Source organism: Centropristis striata, chromosome 15 (assembly GCF_030273125.1).
Source record: "Centropristis striata isolate RG_2023a ecotype Rhode Island chromosome 15, C.striata_1.0, whole genome shotgun sequence".
Lineage (NCBI taxonomy): Eukaryota > Metazoa > Chordata > Actinopteri > Perciformes > Serranidae > Centropristis > Centropristis striata.
Genome location: NC_081531.1, coordinates 36,904,636 through 36,923,263, shown reverse-complemented (window position 1 = coordinate 36,923,263; position 18,628 = coordinate 36,904,636). Strand labels below are relative to the sequence as shown.

The window sequence follows — 18,628 nt, the reverse complement described above, 5'->3', positions numbered from 1 at the left end:
TGATCCATGTTTGACCCCGACCTATAATGAACTCCTGCTCACACACCCCTGGCTTTGATCTGGTCACCTCCTCCCTGCTCCTCCTCTCTGATCTCCCATTCAAAGAGCAGAGACCCTCGGGGGGCAGCAGGGGGGAGGAGGGGTGACGCTGTATTCCCCCAGATGGCTTTGAGAGTCTGTTTTAAGTCTCTTTGCACACCTCTATCATCTTTTTGTTTCACATCTCCCGGTCCTCTCTTCTCACTCAAGTTCTCCCAACTTGCACCAGCACAGCCTCCATCTTTTATCTCTCTCCTCCATTCACCTCCTCTCCTCTGCTGAAGGAGGGTGTGGTAATTATAGCGTTAGTGATTCCTAAAAAGCTATATTGTGGGAGAATACACACCAGACCCCCTGAGAACTGTCTCAGGAGATGTAAAACATGTTTATTCAGCTCTCTCTTGTTCGCTTTTTACACTATTTTTACCAGAACTATTTATATTTGAGATAAAATGCTAGATAGAGCTGCGCTTTATTGTTAATATTTTAATTGTTAAGGTCATTTTTCATGAAATAAAGGCAGAAAATGCTGTTTTTTGTCTTTCTAATGTGGACATTTCCTGATTTTCTCCATCTCACATCATATATTAAACTCAATATCTTTTGGTTTTGGACTGACAAAACATAAAATTTAAAGACATCACAGGGAAAAACCAACAATTAATTCAATTACTACAGAAAATAATCAACAAATACTCAATAACAAAAAACAATCGTTAGTAGCATGCTTGTAAAACTATCATGCATAGAGCATAAGATTCTAAATCCATACAGATATATTCAGGAAGAACTGTTTGTGCTCCCTGCAGTAAAAATACAGGGTGTGGAGACTCCAGTGGCTTCTTTTGTATATTTTCCAACTTGAATGTTTACTTTCTGCCAGAGAGACAATAGATATGACAACTGGCTTTCTCCTATTGGTATGTTTTCTGGTTTGGTAGCAACAAACAGCTCTTGTCTGCCTGCTTGTATGAGAGGACAGAGAGAGTAAACAGTGAACAAAAGAAGATTTCTCAGCAGCTGAAATCCTTCAGACGACAGAGGTCACAAGCCCCAAAACATGGTTTTAATGATCCCAGCTTGAAAGGCACCAACACAGACACACCACCCTCCTAACCAGCCACTGGGCACCACCCTGGGCTGCAGGAGGGGGAGGAAGTGGGAGGGAAGATGGGATGTTTGCAGGCCAGACAGAAGCTTCTTGGTAGGGAGGTTCACCCAGCACTCCAGAGCATGGAGGAGAAGAGGCTGACGGATGAAGGAGCAGGGAGGGAGGAGGAGGGGCGGAGCTGCAGGGGAGGGAGGTGGAGGACCAGAGAGGGAGGGAGGAGAAAGGAGAGACATGGAGGAGGATATAGTCAGCAAACATCAGCAGGGAAGGGAGACGGTGAGGAGTGAAGGATGAGAGAGTGAAAGTGTTGCAGCTGACTGTGTTTCTGTGTTGCAGACGTCTGAACACTCTGAACAAGTGTTCCTCCATGAAACTGGACGTCAGCCACCCCAAGAAGAAGGTAAGACACATCAATCAGTATGTGCCGTGTGTGAGTCTGTGTGTGTTTGTGTGCGTGCATGACTAAATGTGTGTGTGCATGTTTGTGTATGTATACTTACAGATGTGTATGTGGGGGAGGGAGGGGTGGGTTTTGTCATTTTTATTGTTTGTTTTTATTCTTTTTTTTTTTTTTTTTTGTAAAGCACTTTGTGTTGCATTTTTATGTATGAAAAGCGCTGTATAAATAAAGTTTGATTTGATTTGATTTGATTTGATTTGATTATTTTAACTGTAGCCGTCATCTTTGTAATGAATAGACACAATGTCTCTGTGGAGTTTAGAATTTGATTGTTTTTTTGTTTTTTTTTAAATTTGAGTTAAATTTAGCAAATGCTTTGATCCGAGGCAAAGTACATACAACACATGCAAAGAGCAAGTCAGAAGCTAACTTTCATTATTTCTCACAGAATCAGTTATTAGTCTACAACATCTGAACATGTGATGTGATGATATCATTCCTCAAAGGAGATTCACCTTCTGATGTTAATGTTCATATTAACTCTAGTGTGTCTGCATCTGGTCCGGTTGAGTTACGGTTGATGAGGGTTCTGTCATTCTGCAATTTCACTCTTGGTATTGCATAATGAATTTTGAATTTCTAAAAATGTGCATGCAGAATATAATTTCTAGAGAGTGCCATCCTATATCTCCATGGCCCATTATCTCTAACTCTGCAGGCTAAAAACAGGATAACAGGTTCAATATCCTTTACAGCTCAATAAACATATAAGTAAACAGGATTCAAGAGGGTATCAGGGTACCATGCATTACAAACATTTTAAAAAAAAAGTTTAATTATTGGAAGTACATATAAAGTAAATAGAAATTGAAGGTGCATGGCGACGATCTGAGAGCAAAGTGCAACATTAGGCCCAGCTGGCTCTATAAAAATAATAATACACAGGCTCATATAGCTTACAATAAATCATGCTTCAACATGCAACCAGTTAACTGGATCAATGCTCAGTAACTGACTGTAAAGGCTGTCCTCTCTGGCTGAGCTACATATGAGCACTGACACAACCAGAGGATTAAAAATCTTCAGCTAGTATGAAGCTAATGTAACCCAACATGGAGAAGTAACAGAAATAGTAAAAATGTGCCGGGGATTTTTTTCTCCCAAAACAAACAAGGAAGTATCATAATAAATAAACAGATTGCTCTTGTGAAAACTGAACTAAATAACTCATTACTTGTATTGCAAAACTAATGAATTGTGTTTATCCTGCACACAAAATGTCCAGATATGTTCTAAAGTGCTGAGGATGAATTATAAATCTATATGTGTTGTTTCCATGTGACACTTTGTTTATAACTTTTTATTTATTTGTCCAGATGGACTAGAAGTCAAATGAAAGTCAGAGGACGAGGAAGGAGAGGAATATTAGATGTGCTCTGTTGGCATTTGCCAGTTGTTTTCAGGGATAAAACTAGTCTATTTATTAAATAGACAACATATTTAAGAAATACAGCAAGTTTGTTTCAAATTGAATATTTTTATTTTTATTTATCCATCCATCCATCCATCCATTTTCTTCCGCTTATCCGGGGCCGGGACCTTTTTCTTAATCATCTTAACCTTGTAGTGACTCTTATCGAGGGCTTTGTGTTTTAATCCTCTGATACCTTCTTTATGGTTCCGTAGGGCGATGACTCTGATGAAGAAGACCCGCTGGCGATCAGTAAGCGGTGGACCTTTGAGTGGAGCAGCCGGCGCTGGTCTCGCCTGCAGGACTTCCTGTTGGACAGCGCCGGTGAGAGCAGCCCGACGGGTCAGGGGGAGGGGCTTCTTCACAGCACGGTGAGCAGTGAGAGCGTGCTGACGGACCTCAGCGAGCAGGAGATCACAGAGATCTCCTCTCTGCACAGCGAGGACTCTGCCTCCGCCATGCCTGACTCCATCTCCATGGCGTCTCTGTCTGCCTCCTACAACCCGCCCAGAGATCTCTCCCACTACAACTCCCTGCCCATCAAGAGCAGCCGCCACGGGCAAGCCAGGCGGAGCAAAGCCAAAGAGTTCCTGCGCCGCATGGAGATAATGCGCACCTGGGGGCCATCTACGATGAGGAAAAGCTCAAACCGCAGGCCGCCGCTGGTCATCAGCGGGCCCGTGCTGCAGGGGGAGGAGCCTCACGCGCTGCAGATGCTCCAGTGTACTCCCATCAGCCAACTGGAGCTCAGCCCCAAACATGACGACCAAACTGATGGAGACACTTCCTCCATCTCCCCAACAAATGATTATAAAGACCCGTCCACGGTGAGCGTGAGCCCCTGCAGCGAGGCAGCGGCGCCCAGAGTCAAAGAGCCCGTCTGCAGGAAACAGCGCACTGCCAATAAGAGGAGCAGCATGTACCTGGAGGACATGGAGCTGCCTTCTCAAGGGAAGAGGACTGAAGGACAGAGTCAGTTTGGCAGAAACCAGTTCCACTCATATGAAAACCTCCTCATCCATATCCCCAAAGACCACAAACCAGGCACCTTCCCCAAAGCTCTGTCCATCGAGAGCCTGGCGCCGGCCCCCGCCGACGCAACCAACGGCCCCCAAACCTCTCCACGCAACAACGAGCCCTGGTCTGCTAAACCTCTGTCCAAACCCTGTCCTGGAGCTCCACGGGGCAGCAGGGTGAGTGTTTACGACAACGTCCCGGGCTCCCACCTCTACGCCAGTACGGGAGACCTGCTGGACCTGGAGAAGGAGGACAACCTGTTCCCTCACCTGGACGACATCGTGCAGCACGTCAGCGGTTTGCAGCAGATCGTCGACCACTGGAGCCGCAGCGTGCTGCCGGAGGGGGAGGGGGAGGGGGAGGGGGGGGGAGGAGGAGGGGGAGGGCAGGACCACCCCCAGTGAAGGCGAGAGAGACGGGGTCTCCCTGAACGACACGGATTCAACAGGGACCAGTCGGGAGAGGCGGGACTCTGGAGTCGGGGCGTCGCTGACCAGACCGCGGTGAGAAGCTGCTCAGCTGTTGTGATGACATCGTTCTCATTAAAGTAACACTGAGGCCTCAAACATGGAAAATTCACTACGGAGAAATTTAAAATTTTGTTTGGACAGTCAGGCGAGCCAACAGTTTAGTGGCATAGACTTAATTTAAGACCTCCATGACACCCATTGGCTGGTTTTTCTTTCTTCTTTTGGTTGGTTTTGGCCTTTTTTCACCTTTGCCATTTAGTTTTTTAGAGCGAGAAGTGACCATATTTGGATGAGATTGTGGAACTTTGGAGGAAGATGCTAAAAAACTAGAAACTAGTTTGGTTAGCAAGATGTGACTGATATTCATGTTGACTGTGATATTATTTGGGCTGGCAATAAGACAAGCTTAAAAGAGTCCTGAAAAAAATGCCTTGGTGGATTTTAATACAATGCTGAACAATACTTTTTAGGCTATCAAGATGTTACAGTTAACTTTTGTCAAGTTAAAACTGCTAAAAAAAACTTCTTTGTCATCTACTTTCCTCTAAATGGAACCATACTTTACTAAATAAACATCATGCTGATGATAAGACTTAAAACTGACAATTGAGACCATAAACTCATAAGAATGTTTACTGAGGTAATAACTCTAGTCAGAAGTATGAAAGTCATTTTCATATTCACTTTCATACAGTCAGACTCCTTTTTGCAGCCAGTGGAGTCGCCCCCTGATGGCCAGTAGAAAGAATGCAGGTTAAGGGCTCTTACACATTGGCTTCATGTTTCAGACCTGGAAGTGTGTGCACCAAAAGTATAAATACTAATGCTTTATTGCACAGTGGAACTGTGGTGCAGTAGGTTAGAAGTGAACTAGGAAGTTGGTCTATAAACTATGATTGATGTTAACGATAAACAGTTTGAGTGATAAATGCCTTTGTTTTCTTTTAAAAACCAATATGATTGTTGGATTTCTTTTTATAAATGTTTCCACATTCCCAGATCTCAGAAATGATCACGTTAGAGCACAATCTTGTTACGACAAATAGGAAAAATGGCCAAAACAATGATAGTAAGATCCAAATGATCTTTTAAGTTAGCTTGTAAGGTCTTTATATTAACTGAATCACTCTGTTTCTCATTCTTTACTGGTGTTTTCTCCTTATGTAGACTACGATGGCCCAGTTTCAGAACCTCTGATCATCTCAACCAGCCGGCGTCCTCTCTGCAGATCAGCAGCCAATCAGCAGGCCAGCTCAGCCTGCTGCAGAAGTTCTCTCTGCTGCGCCTCACCGCCATCATGGAGAAATACTCAATGTCTAATAAACACGGCTGGACATGGTGGGTTGGTCTCCTCTTCTCTACAGCTCATGCTTTATGCATTCATTCATAATTCAGGAAATAAGCCATAACATTCACCTCATCACTACTGCATTGTACTCGCATGATTAAAGGAGCCAGTGTTGCACAAAAACTGTCCTCAGTCGTCTCATTCTGTGACCAACAGGCACATCCTGGTGTTATTAACGTTGTTTCTCTCCTGTCTGGTGTTATTTTCCCCGTGAGGGAGATTCTGTTGACCTGTGTTTGCATTAAAGAGGAAGATAATGACAGCAACACTTCCCTAATTGTTCTCTGTCCATCCCTCCCAGGTCTGTGCCCAAATTTATGAAGCGCATGAAGGTGCCAGACTACAAAGAGAAGAGTGTGTTCGGCGTTCCTCTCATCATCCACGTCCAGCGCTGTGGCTTCCCGCTGCCGCTGTGTTTACAGCAGGCCCTGGGCCACCTCCGGACCCACTGTCTGGACCAGGTTAGAGAGAAAACAGCAGTTATTGAAGACGTTTCCTCTTAGCACAGGGCTCATCAGGGCTGGAATGCAACACAGTGCATTTACTAGACTACTTTCATGTTATGATACTAAGATTCTTCTAATTTCAGAAGGAAATGCTCCACTACATTTATCTGAAAAACCCCCTTCTAGTTACTTTACATGTATACTTCACATGAAATAAATGATGATGAGCTTATGAAGAATAGTGCATTAAACCAGTAGGTTTATGAGACCAAATAGACCAAATCATTTGCTTTTTTTTAGGGCTGCTTGATTATATCAAAGAATCATAATTTGGAAACATTTTGCATTCACTGAATCACTGAAAATGAGTAATAAACTGAAAAGTTTTTTTTAAATGTATAAATTGATCATTGATCTCATTGAAATACTTGCAAATTCCAAATTTCAACCCTAGAGAATATTGGAGAATATTACATACTGCCAGAATGTGTAAAAAAAAAAACATACGAAAATAATATTTTGAGAAAAAAGTTTACGAGATTAAAGTGGCAAATCTATGAGAAAAAAATGCATAGTTTTTAAGTGGTGAATCTGGGAGAAAAAAGTTGATTTTTTCCCCACTTTTTTCTTGTAAATCTGCGTTTTTTTTCGCGTAGATTTGCCACTTTAAATCTCTTAAATCTGCAACTTTTTTTCTTGTAGATTTGCCACTTTAATCTAATAAATTTGCAACTTTTTTCTCAAAATATTACCTGAAGTTACCAAATATAGTTCTTTGCTGATAAAGTGTTTAAGGTCTGTATGTTCTGTAAATATGTAACTGTATTTAGTGTTTGCTGCCTCTTGGCCAGGGCTCCCTTAAAGAAAAAGAGGTTCTTAATCTCAGTGGGATATTCTCTGGTTAAATAAATGTTAAATAAATAAATAAAAACCTTCATTATCTCTTGTGATGAGAGTCAAAAATCATAATTGTAAATAAAATCTGATTAATCATTTGTTTTCTATTGTCTTTGTCCAACTCTTCTCTGGTTCACGTCTCAGGTGGGATTGTTCCGTAAATCTGGAGTAAAGTCTCGTATTCAGGCTCTGAGGCAGCAGTGCGAGCTGTCCCCGGACTCAGTGAGCTACGAGGACCAGTCGGCGTACGATGTGGCCGACATGGTCAAACAGTTCTTCAGAGACCTGCCGGAGCCTCTGCTAACGAGCAAGCTGGGGGAAACCTTCCTGCATATTTACCAGTGTAAGTCGCCTCGAGGCCCAGAGAGCTTCAGTCTTCTGCCTCAGACGGGTTATTATTTATCAAGCTGTGTGTCGTCTCTTTCAAATGATCACTAATGCATTAAATATACTGAATGTATCACTGTGAAGTCTGACAGAAACAGTGTTTGATATTAACCCATAAGAACCCATGGTGACTTTAAATCTTCTAGAATCTTCAGCTTTATGCTTCATATTAACTCATTAAATCCTTAAGCGACACATACTTAACACCCTGGTGAGGTGGTCATGTGACTTCTCCAAAATGTGGCTGTGACTGGAAATTTGAAAAAGCTTATTTTTTGTTACCAGGCTAAGTTTAAACCCATTTAACAATTCTACTCCGTTAATAAGGTGTCCTTTATTACATTTAACTTGTTCTGGACATATTTCCTGAACAATTTAAAGTCACAATTTTGATATATGTTATGGAGATGCAAACAAAAAGTCAAATTGTTATTTGTTTTTGTTTTTTTATTGATTTATTATTATTTTATTACTTAAAAACCAGTCTGAAAAATAATTAGTTGTTAAACAGCACTATTAATGTCACAATTTTGATAAATGTTGTGGAGATGCAAAGAAAAAGGCAAATTTGTGTTTCTGTAAGCAGAAAATGTGTCTCGTTTTTTAAATTTTAAATTAAGCATAAATACCATAAATGCCCAATGTAACGTTTATGTCACATCACAGACCTTTGACATTTAGGGGTAGATTTTAAAAAAACAAAAAACATCATAAATATGTTCTATGTAGTATTTCTACCATAATTTTCCTTTAAGGATTATTGGGTCTGGAGACGTAAATGTTTAGCTTTTACAGTTTGTGTGATTAATGTTTATGAAATGTGCATTAAAGGACAAAATCCTGATCCAAAGGTTATTTCATCAATCGTTTCTCACTTTTCTTTCCTCTCCAGACGTCCCGAAGGAGCAGCGGCTGCAGGCGGTCCGAGCGGCCATCCTGCTGATGCCAGATGAGAACAGGGAGGTTCTGGAGACGCTGCTCTACTTCCTGCGTGATGTCACTTCCTTGGTGGAGGAGAACCAGATGACGCCGATGAATCTGGCTGTTTGTCTGGGACCGTCACTGTTCCACCTCAGCATCCTGAAGAACGAGACGCTGTCACCAAGGTGCCTCCACAAACTGATGAACACACATCAAGTGTGTCAATAGATATAGATGTTTATGTGTGTTGTCGTGGCAATTTTAACAACTGCACTAAGTTAATGGGTGAACTGGCCAAACACACAGGGCCGGTTCTAGCCCATTGGCTGCCCCTAGGCGATATTGAGATTTTTCTGTACACTAATATTTGATACATGAACTACAAGCAAGGTAATGGTCTCAGAACATTTTTATTTTAAGAAACTTTGGAACTTTACCAACAACAACTGAATTGAAAATACGAATAAATAAATAAGAAAACACAGATCTTCATCAAATTAAGAATGGCAAAGACTGAAAATAAATAAAATGTAGACATACAAATGCAATAAAAATAAACATAAAAATGAAATTTAAATGTACATTTATCTTATACATTATACATACCTCTATACTGTGCTTTCTTCTCCTCCTCCTCTTTTCTTCGTTTTCGCCCCTGTGCACCAGACAGTTTGGTCCTTTTCATTTTGCTAGTTGACCGTCTACGACCGTTAGCGTGATCTAGTTCTAGTGTTTTGTGACTTGCAACTGCATCGTCATGACGAGTGACGACACCCATGCACGTATCATATTTTATATAATATAATATTACATTTTCATTCGAAATATGGGTTGGGGCATGTTCATTTAATTCAATGAGGGTTTTATTGCCCATGCTTTTTAAAAAATGTTTCGTTAATCAATGTTGTTAAAACAAAGATGTATGCTTAAGGGCGCCACAAGGGGGCGCCCCCTGCCAATTTGGCGCCCTAGGCAGCCGCCTTGGTGGCCTGTAGGAATAACCGGCCCTGCAAACACAAAGCACTCAATACTCTGTCCAGCAAGTTTTATTAGCATATTCGTGTTCCATACACCGCACAACTCCAAATGGCTCTTTTACAGAACAACAAAGTCCCATACACCGCACGACTTATGTCTGTTGTAGTTCCCAGCATTGATTCCTTAGTAAGCCTTATCTTCCTGCCCTATACATCACATCAGGACAGAGCCCGCTGGTCAACATGTTCCCCTCAGTCATGGTGTTAGAACAGTTGAGTTCCCAGAAGGCTTTGTGTCTTGAATACCAAGTAGGTCGCCGCCTACTTCATGTCCCACCATGCAGGAGACACCAAATTTCCTTCACAGTGTTATACAGCAAGAAATGATCTTTTACACAGGTCACAGGAGTCACTGCGGAGATTCTCTGGCCACAATTTACCAACAAAAGTTCATCTCAACTTTTCTGTTGCTCCAGGTCGATCCAGAGGAAGTACACCACGGGCCGCCCCGACCAGAAAGACCTGAACGAGAACCTGGCAGCCACCCAGGGCCTGGCACACATGATCACTGAGGGCCATCGGCTCTTTCAGGTCAGCATTTATTGCTTATTTATTATTTCTATATGACGGGTTAACTGCTCCTCTTAGGACTGAAGAGCGATTATTGACTGATAGAAGTTGTGCAATTCATTGTGTTGATTAAGACAAAAATACAACCCTGATTCCAAAATAGTTAGGACTTTGTCGAAAACTTTACTAAAACAGAATACAATAATATTCTGTTAAAAACTGTGCAAAGGCAAGGTTTTAGCCACATGCTAAACAAGCACAGTTACCTTTCAAAAAAAGCCTCAAACATGCATATTGGCCAAACAATTCTTCAGTTATTAACGTTTCCTTTGGTCTAATCCCAACCCTTTTATTTACATTTTATACAGAATCCCAACTTCTTCTTAACATGTGACATAAACAGACAAAAATAACGATGTGAAGTGGAGTGATATTTCCCTGCTGAGTGGTTATCATCCAAGGCCTCAGAATAACTGAATTACATGAGCTAATTTCTAAAACTGTATATCATGACAACCTTGAGACCATCAGTGTGTGTGCAGTATATACTGAGACCTGAGAAACAAAGCCAAGAGGAAGCTGCAGAAGTCTAGTTTTCAATAGAATTACAATATGCTAAAAGCTTTTTATAGAACCCACAGAGGATAGTGTAAACCTTTCAAAATGTTAATGATCAGCTTTGGAGTTTAAATGTTTTTGTATGATAATGTTATTGAACTCATAAGAACCCAGACCCAGTTATCCTTAAAGGAAATGTTCTATAAGTGGACCACATAGAACACATTTATGATGTTTTCTAAAAAAAATACTACACCTAAATGTCGAAGATCTGTGATGTGACAAATACGTTACAATGGGCGTTTATGGTATTTATGTTTATGGTATTTATGTTTATGGTATTTTTTTATTTTAAAATAGAAAAAAAAAACTAGACACATTTTCTGCTTAGAGACACAAACTTGCCTTTTTCTTTTGCATCTCCATAACATATATCAAAATTGTGACTTTAATTTGTTCAGGAAATATGGTCAGAACAAGTTAAATGCAACACAGGACGTGTTAAATGGGTTTAAACTTAGCCTAGTAACAAAAAATAGGCTTTTTAAAATTAGCTGCTTTTTCATATTTCTGTTTCCAGTCACACACATATTTTGGAGAAGTAATTTCTGGTCAAAGTCACATGACCACCACACCAGGGTGTTGAGTTTACGTCACTTAGGGATTTAATGAGTTAATGTGAAGCATAAAGCTGAATATGGGAGATTATAGAAGATTTAAAGTGTTTGTTACACCGTGTCACCTTGGGTTCTTATGGGTTAAAGACATAAACTGCTCCACTTGTAGTCCAGAACCAGGAGCTTGTATAACATGTTAGTCTGCTGTAGATCAGCTATTCTCAATCTTGGGGTCGGGACCCCAGTTGGGGTCGCGAGATGATTTCTGGGGGTCGCCAAATCATTTTGGAAGTCAGCTCTGTCTCCACTGTGTTAAAGTGTTTGTGTGGTTTAGTCTTTTTGGTCATTGTGTGTCTTTTTTGGTCATTTTGTGTCTTTTTTTTTGGGAATTTTGTTTCCTTTTTTTGGTTATTTTGTGTCTTTTTTTTTTCATTTTGTGTCCTTTTTTTTGTCATTTTGTGTCTGTTTTGGTAATTTTGTGTCTTTTATTGGTAATTTTGTGTCTTTTTTTTAATCATTTTGTGGTCAATTTGTGTCTTTTTCGTAATTTTTTTGATCACTTTGTATCTTTTTTTTGTCATTTTGTTTCTTTTTTTGGTCATTTTGTGTCTTCTTTGGTCATTTGTGTCTTTTTTTTGGTCATTTTGTGTCTTTTTTGGTCAATTTGTGTCTTTTTTTGGGTCATTTTGTGTCTTTTTTTTTGTCATTTTGTGTCTTTTTGTGGTCATTTTGTTTCTTTTTTGGGTGATCTGAACTGTGCGTGTGAGATTGTGTTCAGTGAGCGGGGGTCGCTGACAACATGCATGTTAAATTGGGGGTCGCGACTCAAAAAGGTTGAGAACTACTGCTGTAGATGGTGGAGGTGTTCAGGCTGTAGCTGATGTGGTGCACGTCCTCCGGTTTCCCCCCAGATCCCAGAGGAGATGGTGACCCAGTCTCGTAACTCCTACATGGAGGCAGAGCTGATGGTGCCCCCGCTGGACGAGCTGTGCAAGGCTCACGAAGAGGACGTGGACGAGGAGGAGGAGGAGGATGATGAGGAAGGTTCCTATCATGCTCACATAGAGAAGCTGGTCCAGAACCTGCTGGAGGAGGCCAGGGACAAGAGCAGAGGCTGGGTCTCCCGCTCCACCACTGACCACACTGAGCTGGCATTTAAAAAGGTACCAGAACTCAACTGTGGCGCCCCCTACAGTCTAGAAACGTCACTGCATCTAAACCAGGGGTGTCAAACTCAAATACACAATGGGCCAAAATTTAAAACTTGAATAAAATCGCAGGCCAACATTGAACAAATAAACCTTTTAACATATACCAAACATGTTTTGCTTTAACATTAAATATGGAACCAGCAACGCTTATAAACATGCAATATATAACTAAATAGTGCAGACATGCAAAATCAAATTTCAAATAAAAAACACATCAATGTCATTAATTTATTAAATAAAAATTAAATAAAAATCGTATGCCTCTTTTCTATTTGCATCCTTCTGATTTAAATATCAAAATAAAGTTTTTCAACAGGTTAATACGTTTAAAAATAAAATAACAATAATAAATCTAGTATTAGCGGTAAATGCGCCGTAAAATACCGGCGTCAGCTTTTATAGTACAATAATAAGATAATAATTTGGTATTGCCTCGCGTATATAACATATTGATTTTATTTATTTTGATTGAATATATATAATTAATTGAAATGTGTATCAACTTATATATAATTTATAATCTTATATTATTTATTTATCTAATTAATTGTTTTATTCTTATTTTCAGTGGAATTATATTCCAGAAAAGTTTCCTTAAAGTTTGCCAAGTACAAGTATTTGTTTGTAAAACAGTTGAATTAATGCAAACCAGATCAGGGGTGTCAAACTCTGGCCTGCGGGCCAAATTTGGCCCGCAGCGTAATTTTATTTGGCCCGCGGGCCAGAGTTTGACACCCCTGATCTATACACTATAACTATACATTACTCTCTGTGTGTGTTTGTGTGTCAGGTGGGAGATGGGAACCCTCTGAGGCGGTGGCGAGTGTGTGTCGAGGTCCCGGCAGCGCCCGCTGAGGTCCTGCAGCGGCTGCTGAGAGAGCGCCCCCTGTGGCAGGCTGAGGTGCTGCAGGAGAAAGTCCTGGAGACGTTAGATAAACAGACAGACGTGTACCAGTTCTCCTGCTGCAGCATGCCGCCGCAACCCAGCTGTGACTTCGTGGTACTAAGGTAAGGAGGAGTTCATTCTGAATATCTGCATGCTCTGTGTGATCAGGAATTTGTTATTAATCTATAGATATATAAAAAGTATGGACGACTCACAACATACATTTTAAGGTGATTTTAACATCAAACATTCCCTAATTTCTAAAAATATCATTAAATGTAGAGCAACACTTGGTTGATTAGTCCACTGAAAATAAAAACGAATTGGCAACTATTATTATATATTATAATATTACTATTATGTATTTTTTTCATGCAAAACAACATGCACAATCACAGTTACTTTGTTTTCAATTATTAATATTGAGATTATAATTTTTTAACACAACTAAGCATTGACTGTGGACATGGTTTGCATTAATTCAACTGTTTTACAAACAAATACTTGTACTTGGTAAACTTTAAGGAAACTTTTCTGGAATATAATTCCACTGGAAAAAAAAAAAAAATTAGATAAATAAATAATATCAGATTATAAGTTATATATAAGTTGATACACATTTAAATTAATTATATATATTCAATCAAAATAAATAAAATCAATATGTTGTAATGCACTGCTACAGCCTACTGAAAACTCATATATTCATACATATATTCAGCGATATTAAACTATATTCAACATATTCCAGTCACTAGCTCAGCAAAACTGGGCGAGAGTGGGAACTGGAAAGGGTGCGCTAGATTTATAACACAAGATAAAACAAGACCACCATTGAGAAATGAAATGCAGCAAAATAATAATTTTGTTTACATAATCATTGGAAACCAAAATTGTAATTTGTTTGTTAGACGAAACAAGACATCATAAACATTAGATGGCCATTTTTTTTACTTTTTTCCTGATGTTTTATAGACCAAGAATTTCTTGATTAATCAAGAAAATAATCTGCAGTTTAGTCAACAGTGAAAATAATTATTAGTTGCAGTCATTCAGCTCTCCTTCCCACATGAACCAATCAATAATCAATAATGAAGCTCCTCCCTGTCTGGCCTCAGGTCGTGGCGTACCGACCCCTCTAAAGGCTCCTGTGTGCTGGTTTGTGTGTCTGTGGAGCACGAGGACAGCCCCCCCATGGGAGCGGTGAGGGGGGTGGTGCTGGACTCTCAGGTCCTCCTGGAGCCCTGCGGAGCTGCGAGGACCAGACTCACCCACATCTCCAGAGTGGACCTCAGGTGTGGGAGGCCTTCAGGTGCGCTCAGAGTCAATGTTTGAATCAACGCTGCAGGTATTAACTTCCTGTTCTTGTCCCAGGGGGAGATCTCCAGAATGGTACAACAAAACATTTGGTCACATGTGTGTGAACGAGGCCCAGAGGATCCGCTCCTCCTTCCTCCTGCCGGACCAGACCAGCACCCAGGCCCAGACCTGAACCCAGGAATGAAGCTTTATGTTGGGTCACACTGCCGGAGCAGCTGGGACCAGAACCAGGGACCCAGGAGGGAAACCATGCTGCTTTACTGTACCATCCTGTACTGAGTGACAGTCATTCCCAGAGAGGAGCGAGCATCTTTCTGTCCTGCACAACTACATATCGCAACGTTTCTATCGCTTAAAAAAAGATTTTTCGGTGCCATTTCTCGCCCCACGGAGCAAGGGACAAGCGTTGCTTTCCCAAAAATTTAAACAGCTAATTAGATTTTGTGAAAAGCCATTGATGTTTCAGATAATTGGCTTATAACCCGTTTTGCATTGTCATCATGATGAGGTCGTGCAGACAGAATTTGTATTTTCAGTATTATTTCTTTTTGCTCTGGGTCATTCTTCCAAATCCTCATCTACTAATCCAATATTCTGCAGAAAAGATGACCTAATAAACCAGCCAGCAGCAGGAGGCTGCACTCTCCAACACCTTCATTTCATGATGTTATCACTGATCTTTTAGCATGTAATAATGCCATAAAAGTTACTCACACGTAAAGTAGAACACCCATATTTGTATTGATTATTATGAGACATCTATCTTAACTCTGTCTCTTTAAAATGTCACATATCCTGCCAGAGGAATATGCATGACGAATCTGATTCAAACATTTTTCTTCTATGTATTATTGAATTAGTTGAAAGAAAAATTGACTGAATGAAAGAGTTTTTCCACAAGTAATCATTCAAAAGCACCAATTTTAATTTTAATCCGGAGATGTGCTCAGAAGTTTCTTGGAAATACAACTGAAACTAACATTATTTTTCGATGATCTATTAATTTGCTGATATTTTCTAGATCAATCATTTGGTCTATAAAAAATATCAGAAAATAGTGAAACATTTCCATCAAAGTTTCTCAAAGTCCAACTCTTAAATTGCCCTTTTAGTCAGTTCAAAATCTAAGAATATTCAGTCAAATGTGATATAAATCAGAGAAAAGCTTCATTTTCTGCCTTTAAAAGAATGTACAATGATTTAATATAAATGAATGATTTAATGATGATAATAGAATATTCGCCTAATAGTTGCAACTCTACTTGGAAATAAGTCATTCAGCATGAAAAAAGCTTTAAAAAGGATCAATTAGCCCTTCAGGAAGTTCCAGAGGTGCCTCAGAAAAATGGGTAATATTTTATTTTCACTATTTAATTCACTATAGTGAGCGAGTAAGAGTGAATATTCTCATCACAGGATTCACTTCCACCACAATTATCTCTAAACTGTGATTGAAAACTATTCAATTCTGCCAAAATCTTATTAAACTGACCTAATGTCTACTAGTTTTGTGGTCCTCAACATGAGAAAAGTTGAAAAGCAATGTACAACTGGATTAAGAAGAGTCAGTCCTATATTGTATCAGCACCCCTGAGCTGCTTTTATCTCAGCCTAAAATTAAATTAAGTAAGTAACAGCACTGACAGTATCTGATATTGACATTGAATGCCTGCAACAGCCACACTTTTTAATTATCTGTGCATCTTTTATCAACTAATGATCCAACAAAGTTGTGAATTTATTACTTATATTCATAAAGTCAAGACTTCCCCAAACAATGATGCATAACTCCCAGGAATGACTGGGACCAGTACACTATGGCTACACGTAGCATTGCATTGTGAAACGTTAATAAAAAGAGAAGATGAGCTCACAGGAAGAGAAACACTGATTCATGTGCTGTTACATTATGTTGGATATCAATGTTGATTTCATTCTGTCACTATTTTCAGTGTTAATCTGATCTAAATGTTATGTTCTAAAGTTATTATTGTCATTATATTGATGTATATTGTATCACCTTTTTATTTGCAGTCATGTTATACTATGTCTAAGACATGTGACCATTTCACTGCTTCTGGGAAGCATGTTTGAAACTGTGTGTGTGTGTGTGTGTGTGTGTGTGTGCCCGTATAGCTGCATTTGAGATAAACAAACAGCCTGTATTGTAAATATAAACAACGCTTTCTGTGCCAGCAGATGAAACATCATAGCTTTTCAGGGTCTTCCTATCATATTGATATGCTGAAATGTAAACTTTAGACACAATAGCCGACTGAAGCAATAGCAGACTAGAGCTTTTTATTGGTTTTGTTTTTATTTTCCGGCTGTAGGCGTTGCTATGGTGTTGCTATGATACAATATCTCCACAGTGCCACCAACATCCTGCGTGGAGGCTGTTTGCTGCTCTGGCATGAGTGTGTGTGTGTGTGTGTTTGTGTAAATATGTGTGTATGAGAGAGAGAGAAAGTAGAAAGAGTGAGTGAGTGACTTTGACGTGAGCTCTCAGCTCCAAACACTAGCTGAGTATGAGATGATTTATGCCTGGTTATTTCTGACAGAATGACAGAAAAACACAATAATTGTTTCTAAACAAGAGAATAAAAAAATCTCAGAATTCAACAAAAAATGTCTTTTTTTATGGAAATGTTCTCTAGTCTCTGATTTTTAATTGTTTTAATACTACAAATATCACATATTTTGTACTTGTTATGTGCACTTGTGGCCACTGGGTGGTGCTGTTGCCCCACTGGAACCTGAAGGTCAGGAATGAATCTGGAAAGTATGCCATGAAAAGTGTTTTTGAGCTATGAAGAGCTATCAGGGGGTTCTCCCTGTGAAGACTCTCCCTCTGTGTCCTCTCCACGGACACATGCAGGAAAACCTCCAGCGCTCTGATCAATACTCAATCACATTTACCTACTTAGCTGTTAGAGGGCGATGAAGGTGTTTTAATCCAGACTCTGTTTCTCCCCAGCTCCCCGTAAACCAACAACACAGAAGATGAGCCAAACACCGCTTTAACTTCTAGCTCATTTAACATGTCAGTGATTTTATCTGAAAGTAGGGCACACTGTTACAGCTCCTGAATGTCAATTATCCTCAGCACTGTGGGTGTACTTTAGCTCCACTCTTCCATGGAGACTGAATGAGGAACATCATGTTGCAAATTACTCTACAAAAAAAAAAAGAAGAAGAAAGGATTACTGACAAGGAGAATCAAGCATTGATTTTTCACCAAATGAATCCACTTTATTCCAGAGGGGTAGATTTCTGAGCAAACGGAGAAATTATGAAGACATGGGCTGTGCAAGAGAAAGTGAAGTTTGATATGACAGAGCTGGCATTTTATCAGAGAGTTCAGATAAAATACATAGAGGGATTTATAAGATCATCAATGTTTTTCAGGGTGACCCTGCAGACGTTTTTCTCCTTTTCTGGAAATAGGAAGTGCCTGTCCAGCTCGTACCCTGCCTAAGAAGTCTTGATATATATCTATATATAGATATATATAGATATATATTGATATATATCACTCATTCAGTATCCTGAGCTGCCTATTGGACCTCAGGTTGCAGGGGGCTGGAGCCAAGAGGCAGGATCCACATGGACAGGTCTCCAGAGTATCACAGGGCTAATTCATAGAAACAGACAACCATGCACTCTCTCATTCACTCCTACGGGCAATGTAGAGTCACCAATTAAACGTGAGCTGCATGTCTTTGGACTGTGGGAGGAAGCTAGAGAGATTCTGGTGGCCAGGCAGAAATATGCCTGCTGCAGTTTAAACTAGCTGGCCTGTCTAGTGCCAGTCAGCCCACACCATCAGACATGTTCAGCCAATAGAAAAACACTACAGAAGAATAGTGATGTGCTGTTTTTACAATTAAAGGCGCTACACTCTTTTTGGTTGATCTGTGTATTCATTTTTTTAAAACATATTTTTAAAGTTATTCTTGTGGAACAGAAACCACTGAGAGGG

General features: G+C 40.0%; 1 pseudogene; it reads left to right on the top strand.

Moving 5' to 3' along the window:
* The first annotated feature begins 1,490 nt into the window (after positions 1-1,490).
* On the top strand, positions 1,491-17,275 carry LOC131986458 (stAR-related lipid transfer protein 13-like; annotated as a pseudogene).
* The last annotated feature ends 1,353 nt before the right edge of the window (positions 17,276-18,628 follow it).